The 6,475-nt window shown below is 48.7% G+C and overlaps 1 long non-coding RNA gene across 1 annotated transcript; it reads right to left on the reverse strand.

Moving 5' to 3' along the window:
• Nucleotides 1-1,579: 1,579 nt before the first annotated feature.
• Nucleotides 1,580-6,021, reverse strand: LOC148224968 (uncharacterized). Its single transcript, XR_015802008.1, has 2 exons — nt 5,884-6,021; nt 1,580-1,929 (listed from the first exon to the last, which is right to left on the reverse strand). It is a non-coding gene; the product is annotated as an uncharacterized LOC148224968 (long non-coding RNA).
• Between the last annotated feature and the right edge of the window lie 454 nt (nt 6,022-6,475).

Raw genomic sequence — 6,475 nt, forward strand, 5'->3', positions numbered from 1 at the left:
GATAATCTAAGCACAGATTAACCAGATCCTGCTGGAGTTAAGTTCCCTGCTTCCCGTTTATTTTTGGCAGGAAGAGACTGCTGCTGCTCACCAGACCTTTGCACAGCAGCACCACTCAGGAGAATGGGACACAGGAACTCAGTGTAGCAGATTTGCCTTGTGACAGAGATCCCAAATCCTACAGTCCTAACACAAGCTTTGTGATATGGGGTAGCATTTTGTTCCTCAGGCACCATGTCTCAGATTTCTCTATTTGCATAATACACGATCTTTTCACTACCAGAAATAAAAAAATCAAAGAAAATAAAATGCCGCCACTGTAAAAAATGTTGGCCCTTAAAATGCAAGGAAAATTTCAATGTAAAACTGTCTTCAAGAAAGCCCTTCCCTCAAGCTTGTCTATGGACCACATCAGTGACTAGCTCAGGAATTATCTCCATCAGGCTTCCATAGAGCAATATTTGAAAAACTACAGAGTTTGGAGAGAAAACAATACTTCATTTCACGAGACTCCTTTCTACTTTCTCAGCTGAAGGCTTGTGTGTGGCTGGGGTGGACGTGGGAGCTGAAAGACATTCTGTTTTCAGGATCTCCCTGCAGCAGCACCTGGATTTCTCTCAGTGACAGTAGAAGCAAAGGCCCGTTGGGTTTTTAAAGCTTGGAGAATGTTCCTATCACTCTTAGATACTACAAAAACTGTTTTTTCAAAATAAAATAAACTCTTTGCCAAAACTTCTTAGTGAAAAGAAAAGAAAAGAAAAGAAAAGAAAAGAAAAGAAAAGAAAAGAAAAGAAAAGAAAAGAAAAGAAAAGAAAAGAAAAGAAAAGAAAAGAAAAGAAAAGAAAAGAAAAGAAAAGAAAAGAAAAGAAAAGAAAAGGATGTTAGAAGTTTAAACTGGTATTCCCAGAGCTTTATAGTCTCTTTTCTTTTTTTTAAGATGAAACATCTAATTTTCAGTGTCTTAAACATTTCTGGATCATTTTAAGGTAGCAAAAGCACCATGGCAATGACTCACTGCATTTCAATACATCCAATGCAGGATGCTGTGCATTTTGGCCAAAATGTAACTTTCTCAGAGGCACACTGTGTCTGTTCAGAAATCATACACTGGGTGTGGGATTCTCCTGGAGGTGGCAGGTCCAGCTGGCACCCATGGTGGGGGTGGGCACTGGATGCCTGGAGCACTGCTTGGATGGATCAGCTCTGAGAGGAGATGCTCTGGGAGGTGTGGAGCAGCTTGGACCTCTCTTTGGAGGAAGTCTCTGCTTGGGGAGGCCAGTGGCAGGCAAGGGTGGGTGCTGACCACTCCCAGAGGATTATCCATGCACCTCACATCTAACCTGACAAGAGCCTCATCCTCTTCACTGCCTTCTTGCTCCTGGCAGCCTTCCAGGCTTGTTTTATTGCTTCTATCTTAATTTCTCGTGGTAGCAAGCTGGCTGAGTGAGTGGGCACCTCACTGAGCCCTGTCACTATGCTGCATCCCAGAAACTTCTGCTTAGGTTTTAAAAATAGGGACAGGTTAAGACGATTGATTTACTTTTCCCTACAAAGGCCACCACACCACTAGACTGCAAGATGATTGATCAACTGACCTTTATTCCCATTTACTGCCCTTCCCAGAAATGTGTCGCACCCCTGTGCTGCAGACACTTCTGATAGGATCAAACAGGCAGCTCAGCTGCTGCACACCTCAGAATTTGCAGCATCTTTAAGCAGCCCCTGGAGTGAAGGGCTGGGATCAGACACACACTGTCACCACAGTGCTCTGCAGCCCTGGCAGCCCCCCGTGTGCCAGCCTCAGCATCCCAAACACAGAGCAGCTGCATGCAGCAGCCAGGATTGCTGCTGTCCCTGCCATCCTGCTTCCTTTAGGTGCATGCTTCCCTTCTCCAGTGTCTGGTGGGATGAAGCAGAGGGCATCCAATCCTGGAGAAAAAAAAAAAAAAAAGCGAGTTTCCCAGGCAGCGGCGCCTTTCCGCCCTTGGGGAGAGCAGCGCCGTGGAGCGTGCTTATTAAGCAGACAGTCCTGAAGGACACTTTAAAATAAATTAAGAGGGCTGTTCCGCTCCTGCAGCTGATTACAGGCATGCCTGTTTTGTTGTTTGGTTTGGTTTTTATTTTTTTTTTCCCAGAGAGTGGAAAAGAACGCTTGGAAAAAATTCTCTAATTTTCCCTTTTTGCCAGAGCAGGCCTCTGTGTAATAACAAAACCACAGTGCTCGCCACTCGCTGCTCTCTTTGGGACACCCAGGCTAAGAGAAAGCACATAAATCTGCTGGAGGCCTGGGGCCAGCACACAGCTGTCCTGACATGCTATCCACCCCCTGCCTCCCCGCCATGGCTTTAGCATCCGAAACGCAGGAGACATGCAGATCTGGAGGTAAGCCCTGGTGGGAAGGAGTCCTGCAGGTCACCAGCTAAGCATTTCAGCCCAGAGCAGATCTCTCATAAGCCACTTTTTGGAGATAAGCTTATCTAGACCCGACAGCTGAATTTAACCCTGAACTCTTGATCTTGATTTTTAGCCTCTGCAAGCCAATAGGTTTCCTTGAAATTATACACACTAGATTTCAGCTCGCTCACTACAATGGCTCCACTGCTCCCTTAAAAGAGACCTGCACGGCTGTGCATGACAGCATCATCCAGTAATGCCCTTGGTTTCACAGCCAGCCCTGTGAGTTAGACAGGCTCCCAGCCGGGCAAAGCCTTCGATTAATGTCAGTGGGGCTCCAGCGGGAGAGGAGTCGGGATTTTACACTTCCAGTGATAACACATTTGAAGGTAATATTGCACAGGAGTGGATTATCACCCCGGCACTTTGCTGTGTGGGTTTTTGGAAATTTGTTTTCATTGCATGGAAGCAGCTAGAAACGCTCTCTCTCGCTGCATGAAAAATGCACTTGGTAATGGTCCCTCTATTGCTGGACAAGCTGCCTGCGCTGGGGCTGTCAGCGCCGTGACAGACTAGCCAGGAAGGGGCTCGCTAATCAGTTTTCCCAGCACCACACCAGCATCTGCTACATGCGATCAAGGAAATTGAGGAACCTCGATGTTTTTGCGATATTGCTTAGTTGGCCATGAAATATGGGTGGTTCCGAGAGGGACAGCTTGTTTCTCCCTCACGAAGATAAAGCAACTTTAGCTAACGATGAAGCATTGCTGCACAATGAAGCCAGCTAATAGCGGCGCTCTGATGAGAGCAGACACACAGCAGCACCCCGGCAGGAGGGAGGGGAGAGGAGGGGAGGGAGGCATAAACAGCTTTGCAACTAAGACATTATTAATATGCTTGAACTACAGAGGGCAGAAGGGATTTCTTTTCTCCTCTTTCACTCCAAAAGCAATATTCCGAAAATGTCTGGGTTCCTGCATTAAGCCAAGAAATTAAATTCTTAGAAGTTTAACCGTGTGTTTTCTAGCTCGATTTTAATTTGCTAGCACATAAAACAAGTCTTCCTAGGCAAGGTGGCTGTCTAGAATCTGGTTGAGGAAGCCACTCTCCTTGCCAAGAGGTGGATAAACAGTATTTGAACAGAGCCAAAGTCCCACTTCTGGAAGTTATTCGGGGCTGTATTTGCCCATGTCACTCCTGACAGTAGGGTCTGAGCTCTGCAGGCTCTCTATCACTTCTGAAAATGTGCCTTCTTCATGTGCCTAAAGAGGTCTTTTAGATCTCCCCTGTTTAAATCTGTGACATTTGCCACAGAACAAAAATCTCACGGGGTCAGTGTGAAGCGGCATGACTTCGGGAGGATTCTCAGAGACCAAAAGGCTCACAGCAGGTGAGGGCCAGGCCCTTCTGCCTCGACTCGGGGCAGATATTCCCACTCCCACGCATGCCCCCAGCCCGCCTCCGCAAGGGCAGCACCCAGTTCACACGCAGCTTTTCCCGGCCAAAGTGCTTTCTCAGTTTTCTTTTGGCAAGGCAGCTGTGGTAGCAAAGAGAGAGGAATTCGCTTCCTTCCTCCCCTCCCTCCCCGGCATTTTTCCTAAGGGTAAGAAACAATAATCCCAGAGCCTGCCTATGCCTCCCCTTCCTCCCCATCCAGCCCGGCGCTGGGGGAGTCACTGCCCTGCATCACTGGGATGGATGTAGGGACAGTGCTCCCAAGGCTGGCGTGGCAGAGTACGGCACTTGGGCGGCTCAGAAGGGCAGGACCAGTCTGTTTTTGTGGCCTTTGTGAGATTTTCAGACCAACTGCAGCCCTTTCAGTTGAGATCCACGGCAAAAAGTGCAAACCTGTTCCTGGGACCGAACTGCATAAACCCTTTTTATGTAACAGCCCTGTGAAATAAGCGGCAGCCGGGGATTTATGCTGTCTTTGAAGTAAATTGCATCCCGGTGCACTATAGCATGAAAGTTAAGATTTACCATTCCCGGGACACTAAAGACCCCGGTGGAAGCCGGGGAATAAATAGCGCTGCGCTCTCCTCGCTGCCTTCTGCTGCGCCACTGGGCTCCACAGACCTTCCTCCCCTCTCCGCCCCTGCTTCTACTCGCATTGTGTCGGGGAAGCAAATTGGTCACATCTGCATCCGGCCAGGGAGGAACAAATGTGCTGGCTAGGCAGCGAGGCGCTTTCTGAGCGGGGATACCTCAAAGTGAAATGAAAGGCTGGCCATCAAAGGTAGAAAACAGACCCGCGGATGAAAGGGATTCTTTGCTTAGCTTTGGTAAGGCTACTAGGTATTAATAAAATAATAAAATAAATTTTTTTAAAAAGGCACAAGAAAACTGGGGCATCCAGAGCAGCACGTTTTTTTCCCCTCCCCTTTTCCTTTACTCATCCCTCTGTCATCAGCGGAGGGGAGGGATCGGCGTCCCCCCATGCTGCGGCAAGGACTGTTTATCTTCACTCCTCAGGACGCTGCCATTAGCAGGGCTTCAATGTGTCGTGATGCTTCATCATTAGCTGGAGGTGCTTGATCTGGCTGGAGAATAAATGAGCCGTTCCCCCCATAGAAACCCTCGTGTTTCGTAGCCAGCTGAGCAAATATTTTGAAATATTCCAGCTCTGCGATTTCAGCGGTCAGATAAAAACAAAGGGGGATCTGATACAAAAGAGTTGAATTCTTCCGTTTGCTCTCCAGCAACCCCACCGAAGTCGGCAGTGGTAATGGGGAACCGCGGTCTGCACAGCAGGGAAGCTCATGCCTAAGTCCCATGGAAAATCCCTGTGGTCTTTACAGTTAATCATGCCCTGTTAATCATGTCCAGAGGTGGACGAGTGCTCAACTGATGCGCTGAATCATGACATACAGGCAATTACCCTAAATCAGAGCCGTGTCTTCCAGTCCCAAAAGGCTCCATTACACTTCACCAACTCCTGAAGGGAAGGCAAAAACCCCAAGAGGCCGGACAGCAAAGGAGGAAGGAAGAAACAACCAGGTGTTCCTCTGACACCTCTCCAGTACTTTTCTAACCTCATGAAAAGTTCTGGCAGCTCTTTAAATTCAGGCTATGGAGATTTACAGCTCCAGACCCGGCGGGCAGCTTGCTGCATTTACTCTGGGTTCCTCCCAGCTGGCTGGCTCAAAACCCACTGACAAGGTTCCACAGACAAGTTTCAAGGTTTCAGAGGCTGAGACTTATGGGCCGGGCAGTGTTTGGCCTCCTCCTTCTCTCTGACTATAAATTTGTCTTCTCTTCTTCTGAGTGTCCTGGCCCCCTGCTCAGGCACTCCGCTGAAGCAAAGCCCTCTTGCCAGCCTTTCACCAGCCTTTCATTCAGTGTGGCAGTGGGATGCTTTCCCATGCACACTGATGGATATCCCGAAGAAGTTGCTGCCTGCTGGGAGTAGCTACCCTTGCCCTGCATCACTGCCAGTGGCTGGGGCAGCCACTGACACTCTGGGTCTCAGGGTATCCCAGCTCTGCTCACCCAGCATCCGTGAGGAAAGGGCCCTTGAGGAAGGATGCCTGTTAGCTGCAGCATCTCTCCTGCTGGTCAGGCTCCCATGGCTGCACAGCCGAGCCCTGGGAAAGCTGGGTTTGTCTGCCCAGGGACGGCAGTGTTTCCATGGCCTCTGGGCATTTAACTCAGCAGGATCTCCTGCTGTGCAGCTCTGTGATTGGAAGCATTTCCCAGCTTGCTAGGAAAAGAAAAATACCCAAAATGGGAGCCTTTGTGGGGAGAAGACACAATGCTGGAGTGGGTGGATCGATGTCTGGGCAAAGGAAAAGCAGAGCCCTTCCCGTGCTAGAGACAATCTCTAAAATAGGTGTCCCTCTCCCAGGAACAGGTTTGGCACTCATTTACAGGACTAGAATATTATCACACATTCAGATACAACTTAAGCCCTATTTTTCATGTGTGCACAGAGGGAACCGAAAGGCAGGAGGAGGGCCTGCATATTCTTTTTTAGGAGCCAAAGACTAATGTGCCCAGCAAAGCAAAATTAACCCAAATACCATGATTATGCAGAAAAATATCTGCCAGAGAATGTCGTTTCACCAGCGACATCCTGCAGTTT

The sequence above is a fragment of the Sturnus vulgaris genome, chromosome 2 (genome assembly GCF_052056855.1).
Source record: "Sturnus vulgaris isolate bStuVul1 chromosome 2, bStuVul1.hap1, whole genome shotgun sequence".
Lineage (NCBI taxonomy): Eukaryota > Metazoa > Chordata > Aves > Passeriformes > Sturnidae > Sturnus > Sturnus vulgaris.